The sequence below is a fragment of the Mastigoproctus giganteus genome, chromosome 12 (assembly GCF_048544385.1).
Source record: "Mastigoproctus giganteus isolate SK-2022 chromosome 12, ASM4854438v1, whole genome shotgun sequence".
NCBI lineage: Eukaryota > Metazoa > Arthropoda > Arachnida > Uropygi > Thelyphonidae > Mastigoproctus > Mastigoproctus giganteus.
In genome coordinates this window covers 41,726,671-41,735,791 of record NC_143586.1, presented here as the reverse complement: position 1 = coordinate 41,735,791, position 9,121 = coordinate 41,726,671, and the positions used below count along the sequence as shown (strand labels likewise).

General features: G+C 38.8%; 1 non-coding gene across 1 annotated transcript; it reads right to left on the bottom strand.

Annotated features, from left to right (window-relative positions):
• Positions 1 to 229: 229 nt before the first annotated feature.
• Positions 230 to 301, bottom strand: TRNAE-UUC (transfer RNA glutamic acid (anticodon UUC)). The gene has a single exon. It is a non-coding gene; the product is annotated as a tRNA-Glu (tRNA).
• Positions 302 to 9,121: the final 8,820 nt, after the last annotated feature.

Below are 9,121 nucleotides of genomic sequence, written 5' to 3'. Positions count from 1 at the left end.
CTGTGGGGTAGCACAGTAGTATTGCCACCCTCCACCCCACACCAGGTAGAAAAAAGGCCCGGGTTCGAATTCCGTCGATGATGCGAGGAACTTCAATGCATTTAAAACTTCTTTAAGTACAAATTTAATTGTCTTGACTTTTTAAAAAAGGATAGTTAAAGCAAAAGAAAGTCCCAATTCGAGAACAGCAGTCTCACCTTGAAAGTAACGGAATACAAAAGTGAATTTATTCCCATGCCGGGAATCGAACCCGGGCCTCCTGGGTGAAAGCCAGGTATCCTAACCACTAGACCACATGGGATTACGTTCATTGTTTTACCATTTCATCTTAATTAGAGAGTCTCTAATGTTGAATTAGGAATATCTAGAAAAGTATTGTTTTAAGGAGTTAAATAACATTTTACTCTGCCTATGGGAAACATTTTTAAAATGAGGATTTCTAATTGCTTAACATTCTGTTAATTAAACTCAATACTAAATATTCATGAGAAAGTTGAAACTTGTTCGATTACCAAAACGTTTAAAAAATTGGGAATTGAGAAACCAAACCTAGTACAGGGGATAACTTCTTACGCGGGAATTTCTTATCAGGGTTCTACTGTATATTTAAAGTTGTGTTAGCATTCTAGGAGACATTTTTATGGCAAAACCAGAGCAAGTATTGTAGTAGACGACTTATAAAATATTGATGTCAAAAACGAAACATATGTGGCGCCATCTGTATTTAAAATGCAAATTTGTTTAAAATGTAGGTGAATAATTTCGTACAAATCAGTCAGATATTCTATCACTTGTTTATTCCATTATAAGCGAAAAAGTTTAACAAGTTTTTTGCAAAATAAAAAAAATAATAATAAGTAGGAAAAAGAATCATAATAAGTAATTACTAATTAATATTTTTTTTCCTTAGTTACTTCAATTCCTAAATAACATTAATAGATTTTAATTAATTAAAGAACGTTAAATTTACCTATAAATTTATTTTGATAATAATCCCTTTTTTAAAATGAAAATGGAAATGCTTTATGGTATTTCAGTAGTTACGAAGTGCTGTACAATGCAAAAAGAAAAATTAGTCCAGTTGTATCGTTGCGCCATCTTGTGCCGCGATCAAAAACTTGTATTTTTTTTTAGTTACCAATCAGAAAAATTAGTCCAATTGCAACGTGGCGCCATCTTCTGCCACTGAGCAAAACCTTGTTTTATTAGTTTTACCATGCCTATCGTTAAAGAATGATGAACTCTACCACCATCTGAGTTCAGCTAACTGCAGCCTCGATCGAAGAGTACTTTTGGGAATAAACTGCTTCCTCAGTGTATATACGCGTATAGATAACTCAACACACACATATATACTGTATATACACTGCCCTACCATTAATATCCGGACACCAGCCATTAGATAAAAAAAATAGCTTTTATTGTGTCATCTAATATTTTGCGCTGAAAACCTTTGCCTTTATGACCAAGGCCGGATTAAGGATGAAATAGACCCCCCCCCCCGGCCAAATCTATGGCCGATTCGGCGTAGTGTTAACGCGGCCCTGTTCATGACGGCCTTCAATCCTCGCGGCATACACTCAACCAGCTTTTTATAAATGTCAGGTGACACGTTCTTCCACTCGGCCTTTAACGCAGCCACCAGTTCGGCCTTGTTCTTTGGGCGATCTCGACGTACTCGTATCCGACGATCTAATACATCCCAAAGATGGGATGTATTAGATCGTCCCAAACATCCCAGCATCTGGGCTAGCCAATCCAACTTTTCCACACTCCTGTCCTCAAACCACTCTGTTATGACCCGAGCAGTATGGCATGGCGCGTTGTCTTGCTGATACAGCTATGGACCTTCCCCGAAGTATTGCCATAATGTTGGAAATGCATAATTGTCCAGGCTGTCCTGATATTGCACAGCATTCGTGGTTTTGTCGATAACGACTAAAGGGCCCAAGCCAAACCATGAAAAGTAGCCCCGTACCATTACAGTGCCTCCACCAAAGTTCATTGTTGGGAGGATACAATCAGGAAGGAACTGTTCCCCTGGAAGTCACCACGCCCAGGAACAGCTCTCAGACTGATAGAGTGCGAACCTCGACTCGTCTGTCCATAGGACTGTTTTCCCTGCTCAGTCCAGGATTCGCGCTTCTTACACCATGTTAATTGGGGTCCAGCATTTGTTGAGGTGATCAATTCTGTTGAACTGTTGAGATAATTCTGTTGAACTGTTGAGATAATTCTGTTGAACGTGTCATCTTGCATGCCCACTTTTGCAATTGTCTGTTCGAAGCCCAGTATGCATATTTATAGCAGGTTCTGTGAAGTACTGCATGCATAGGACATTTTGTTTCCCCGTCCATGAAGGGGTGTCCAGATATTAATGGTAGGGCCGCGTATATCTGATTTTAATAAAATTTGAAAAAGTTGATAAATATTTCTAAAAGGTTTAAATACAAAATTTAGGCAATATCGTTTTTGCAACTTCTTCTAATGCTGTACAATATAAGTGTTATGTCTGCTATAGTAGAATACATTTTGAAGCATTAATACTGAAGCCAAAGAGAGAGGGAGTGTTTAGAAATAGCTGATAATCTATCATCGATTTTGTTTGTTTCTGTTACCAATTTGAAATCATTTGAAGAAAGTAAATTAGATGTCCCGTCTCTTGCGCACTACAATGTCTGTGAAAAGGATTAGTAGTAGTGGCAAATGATGCATGAAAGTAAAAAAAAAAAAAAAAAAAAAAAACAACGGCACACTTCACCTATTCAAGCCCTCTAATCTCTTCCTTGAATTTATTCAAACCACCCACTTCCACAACAAGATGTAAGTTTTTCCCAACAATCAATCCGCCACTTCCACACGTCTATTCTCAACCATCATTCGTCAATTTGAATTAATGCTCCCTCATGTGCATAGTCTGATCAAGAGGAAGAATCCAATCACCATTGAGTTTGTTCAAGCCATTCAAGACCTCAGTCAGATAATCTCGCAGTTGTCTAGTCACCAGACGCTACAATTCGCAAAACTTAAGCATTTCTTGGTAAGAGCACCCTTTTGTTCCCTTCACCAATCTAGTTGCCCTTCTCTGTACCCATTCCAGAAGATCTACATCCTTCCTAAAGCGAGGTCTCCAGACCTGTACAGTACTCATGACGCGACCTAACCATGGCATTATACAAGGGGATAATCACCTCCTTTTCCCTGCTAGCAAAGTTTCTGTATACCATTGACAAAACGCCATGAGCTGTCCTGGCAGCCTGTCTGCACTACTCAGATAATTTCATATCTGACCGCACAATTACCTTAAGGTCTACTTCGTTTTCCATTAACCCTGAGTGTAGTACTACACAGTTGTTGCATTAAGCTGGGCTTATTGCTACCTACATGCAGTATTTTTCATTTGTCGATATTAAACTGCAACTGCCATTTCTCAGCCCATGTGTCCAATTTTTTTAGATCTTTTTGCAGTAGTTTACCCTGATTATTGTCATTAACCATCTTGCTATCCTTTTTATTATCTGCGTACTTAGACATTAAGTCTCATATACCTTCATCAATAACATTAATAAATATTGAAAACAACTATGGGCCCAGCACTGGACCCTGGGTACTCCACCATTAACATTAGTCCACGAAAAGCAGTGTCCATTGATTACCATTCTCTGTCTTTTTCCTCTGAACCTTCGCTTTATCCATAGCAATAACTTGCCCTTAACGCCACACTGCTCCAATTTGTACAAAAGACAATTTGTCTTTTGTGTGCAACAGTATCAAAAGTCTATATGTCAAAAGGATGTTTAATAGAGACCCCGAGGCACCCTTGGATCAATCATCCTTCTATATATATACGGCTGATGATCTCCTTCCACCTGGAATGTCCATCTGGATGTTTCTACGTTGTAGTAAGGATATGAGGTGGCAAAATCAGAGTCAATGAATGTTGTGGGTTCAGCTCTATTTTCAAAGGTTGATAAGATGGAGTTTGTGGCTTACAGAGGCTCAGTAGTGAAGTGTATCAGTCACTGCATTATGAATTGGAGTGGTCTCATTTACGAACCACATCAGCTTACTTTTTTGTGAACTGGATTCTGAAGAATGAAGTCGATCAATAAGGGCAATTCAAGTTGCTTAGCGAAGCAGTTTATTCTTTTTAATGAATCCCAAAATAAAACCAAAGGACATGATGTAATCATGCCATTTGGTTATACTATTACAATGAAAGAAAACGCAAACAAGGATCCAATAAGTATTTCAATTAATACCATGAAAAGAAATATCTGAAAAGATTGCGACATGCAGGATTTGAAAGTTTAGATCAGAAAATTCGATTTATACATAAGAATAAAGGGATGATGACAGCAATTAGTTTTACTCCTTTTCTGATTTCATCGCAGATCTTGAACTAAGACATTTTAAGATTGTTTTTGCTGCGAATAAGATGCAGCTGGTACATGGGAAGCTTTCTTTAGTGGAGAATCAGATGGATTTTAGGTCCCCATTACGGATCACTGACTAATAAACATTTCCCCAACAACTTCCCTTTGACTTGAAAGGAAAAATCTGCCTCCAGGATATCTCCAGGCGTGTCATGTACAGGGCATGATATTGGGGTCAACGTGACGATCTATAGCCCGGTCGCAAAAATCACGCTGACCTTTTTTGCCATTTGATGTCGCCTAGTTAAAGGTTGAAGTCCCGTTGAGTCTTCCCGACCTTGTTACATCACACACACTTATATGTTTACCAGAATCCCCCTAATAAGTAGGAAGTGGGTGATGCAAAAGTAGCAGGTTGTCTCTATGCTCACGCGACTCACGATCTCCACATTCCATTTCCTCCTTTGTAGGATTTCCCAGAATTCCTTCGGGTTATGTCGGGCGTGCTCAGCTAACAGGCTGGTTTTTAGGGTTTTAAAAAAACCTGTCGATGAAAACAGATATCCATTCTTATGGAAGATTATGATTTTTACCATAATTTCTTCCATAACTTCAAATGATGTTCATGGTTCTCTTAAGCATGCAAAACAGTTCCTTTTTTCTTTGTTTTTTTAATTACTTACTCACGTATGATTACAGGGATCACTTAGTGGATCTTTTCTGCACACCCTGTGGTAATTATGTCGAAGGTACATTTAGAAGCAAATAACAAAATATCGTGTTCTTTCTTTGGTATAATCAGCTTGGTTGGTAACCGATGTGGCGCCATCTGTCAATCCATCTGTCAGATGCAATGCGATTTTAAAAAAAAATGACTTTTAGTTCGATTTTATAGTAATGACAGTTGCAAATATTTGCCCATATCCGTTCAAAAGTTACAATTCAATAATAAAGATTTTTTGGACATTTTGTATAATTCATATAATACTAATATATACTACTCTATCAAAATATAAGCTAATTGCACGTAAGTGGGTGAGGGGGTAGAAAAAATAATGGCAATATCTGTGATAAGAGTTACGGTATGCACTATTACAGTGTTGAGCCACTCTTTGCTTTTGAAACAGCTTGTATTCTACGTGCAATAGAGTCAAATAAATCTTGAACTCTCTGAAGAGGAATATTGGACCATTATTTGTCTAAGAACGTTTCAAGCTCCTTGAGTAATGAGGTTGGAGGAAATCTGCTTCTCACTCATCTCTCCAAATATGCTCACAGTGACTCAAGTCTGGTGATTGCATAGGCCATGGGTGATGCTCAGTTTTAATGTTCCTCAAGACAAGATTAGACATATCTGACTGTGTTTATTGGAGCATTATCATCTTGAAACATGGCATAGTTTGTGGGAAACGATGTTGCACCGTGGAATGAACTTAGATATTTTGAATATCAAGGTAATCAGTGGCAGTAATTTACCTGTTCAGGTTGAAGTTAAACATAAAAAAAGGCACTGGGGCAGATGGAATCTATCCAGTTATATTGAAGGAGGCATCAAGGGAAGTAAGCAAACCCTTAGCCATAATTATGGGACATCCTTAGAGTCAGGCGCGGTCCCCATGGACTGTAAATGTGCAAATGTGTCCCCAATTCATAAAGGGGATGTAAAGGGTGACATAAATAATTATAGACCTGTTAATTTAACTTCTGTTCCAGGGAAAATAATGGAGTCACTGGTTAAAGAGGTGACACATGATCACCTAGACAAGACTGCAGTAATAGTACAGAAGACAGAGCATGAATTTGTTAAGGGGAAGTCTTGTCTGACCAATTTGATTGGATACTATGATGTGGCCACAAAGGAACTCGATGCAAAGAATAATTTTGATATCATATATTTGGATCTTAGAAAGGATATATTTGGATCTTAGATACTGTTGCACATTGAAGACTGCTGTACAAACTGGAGGGATATGGCGTTAAGGGCATGTTGCTGCAATGGATAAAGGGATGGTTGAGTGGGAGACTGCAGAGAGTGGTAATAAATGGACACTACTCTACGTGGACTAATTTTATTAGTGGAGTCCCCCGGGATCGGTGCTGGACCCATTGTTGTTTTGTGTATTTATCAATGATATCGATGAAAGTATATCAGGCTTAATTGCAGAAGTATCCATGCTTGTCAGGGTTGTCAGTGACAGTAAGGACAGCATGCTACTGCAATAGGATCTAGCAAAGTTAGGGAGATGAGCTGACAAGTGACAACTGATAACATTGACAAATGCAAAGTACTGTACTGCATATGAGTAGCAGTAACCAAAGAGAAACGTACCAATTGTGTGGTACTACACTCAGAGAGGTGGAGAATGAAAAAGACCTGAGGTTAATTGTGCAGTCAGATATGAAGTTCTCTGAGCAGTGCAGATGGGCTGCCAGAGCAGGTCATTGAATTCTGTCAGTGATATATAGGAATTTTGCTACCAGAGACAAGGAAGTGATTATCACCTCCTTGTCTCTGGTATTATCCCTTTGTATAAGGCAAAGGTTGGCCACACCTTGAGTACTGCGTACAGGTCTGGAGGCCTCATTTCAGGAAGGATGTACAGCTGCTAGTACGAGTACAGAGAAGGGCAACAAGATTGGTGAAAGGAAAAATGGGGTGCGCTCACGAAGAAAGGCAAATTGCAGCATCTGGAAACTAGATACCTGCGAGGTGATCTGATCGAGGTATATTTGAATGGTTTGAGCAGGCTCAATGCTGACAGGATACTTCCACTTGCTCAGATTAAGAACCTGAGGGGGTATAGATTCAAATTGAGGAAAGGCAGTTGTAGGATCGATTTGCGGAAGTTTACCTTTAGCCGGCGGGTAGTTGATTACTGGAACGGACTTCCATCTGTTGTTAAGGCTAAACTAGACAAACATTTGGAGTGACCAGATGGGTGCAATGGGAAGGAATTTTTTTTTTTTTTTTTTTTGGCTGATGCTGTATAAGCTTACTTTCTTTCATTATGTGCCTCAACTAATGCTAATGCTAATATGACCGAGAATTTGGCTGTCGGCGTGCAATGTTATATCCAAGGGCGTACCACACATGATCGATCGGATTTAAGTGCGTGATCGTGCTGGCCGCGGCAGTCGTTGTAGCGTAATCAAAGAAAATCTGGGCGAACCCCAATCCTAAAAAGTCGCACATTCGGTTCGAGGATCTGTTCTCTGTACCTTTGAACAGATATGGTATCCCTAACAAAAACATGAAGAGGGGTGTGGCCGTTGATCATTATTCCACCCCACATGAGAACACCGTAAGTAGAGTCCAATTGAATTGAGCCCTCTTAGCACAGTCCAGTTGGAAATGTTTTCACCTGTGGCCGCAGCAACCTCAAGAGACAGTTGAAGACAGGACAATCATATGGTTTCGTCTTGCTGTTAGAGCCAGATAGCGGTCTGTTCTGGTTGACGTAGCCTTCGGGCGACTTTGACCAGTAATGGTTCCTGTCTCCTGAAACTGCTTCCATTGTGCAGAGACGACACTGCATGACACAGTAAGCAAACGTGCCACTTCCGCCTACGACTGCCCGGCTTCAAGCCGTCCAACGGCCCGCCATCTCAAACATCTAAACGACGATGACTTGCCACCATGGGTACTGGAGATGTGGCTGTCCCAATGTTTTTATCGGCATGAATAATTTGCATAATGTGAAGCTGTGTAAGTTGGTAGATCGATTTCTGTTGGATACTTGGAATTTGCATGCCACGATGCCTATTATATCAAATATTCTCCTTCAGCGACACTGTTCACAATATAATATTCATGAAAAATATTTGGTTCTGTTAATTTTGTCGAGCACTATATAACATATTTCCTGTCATCAGTTGTCCAGTTTTGTGTCTCTTACACCATGTTAGTCACTGCTGATTTGTTTAATGAATCTAATTCATAAATACGATATTTTGTAGCAATTGAGACCTACATAAAACTAATTATTATGTTTACTCTTCTGTAGATTGATTGATGATATGTTTATGTCAAAATATTTATATATTTTTGCGCTAACTTTTTTTTTTTTTTTACGTTCACCATCTTCAATAATGTATAACCTATGAAAAAATTCAATTTTGAAAGAAAATATGATTCAGTACAAAAATAAAATGGGAGCGCAATCAAAAACTGAATTGAAATAAAGTATCAAAGGGCACGTTTATTCCTCTGATACAGGAAGTGATTCTTTATAGCCTCATTTCTAAACTTCAGTATTTGTGTCGTTCCCAATACACACATTGATTCAATGTGGAAGTGAAATTCCACAATATATAAGAAAAATTCGTTACAAAACGTAGACAAGACTTGTCTTACTATTATAGACTCAATTTTTAGGATGAAGGTGTTAAATTTGTTCAATAATATGTTTGGACTGCAAATACCACTGAAAAAAAAGTCGTATAAATTTGATCTTAATGGTTTTAGTTCTTAGTTCAGATCTTGTGGTCCATGGCAATATACTGATTTCACCACTTACTGCTCATTAAGAGAGAGAGAGAGAGAGAGAGAGAGATGTGGGTTCGAGTACTTTCGTAGATTGGAGGGACTTATTGGCAAAGTAGATTTTCAAATAACGGAAATTAAAAGAGTTCGAAGGGATTAGTGTAATGGAAGAACGATAGATGCAACAACACATGAATTTTATAGAATGGACTACAGAGATTTTAGGACAAAGGAGATTTCAAATGAAGAAGTCTCTAACAAG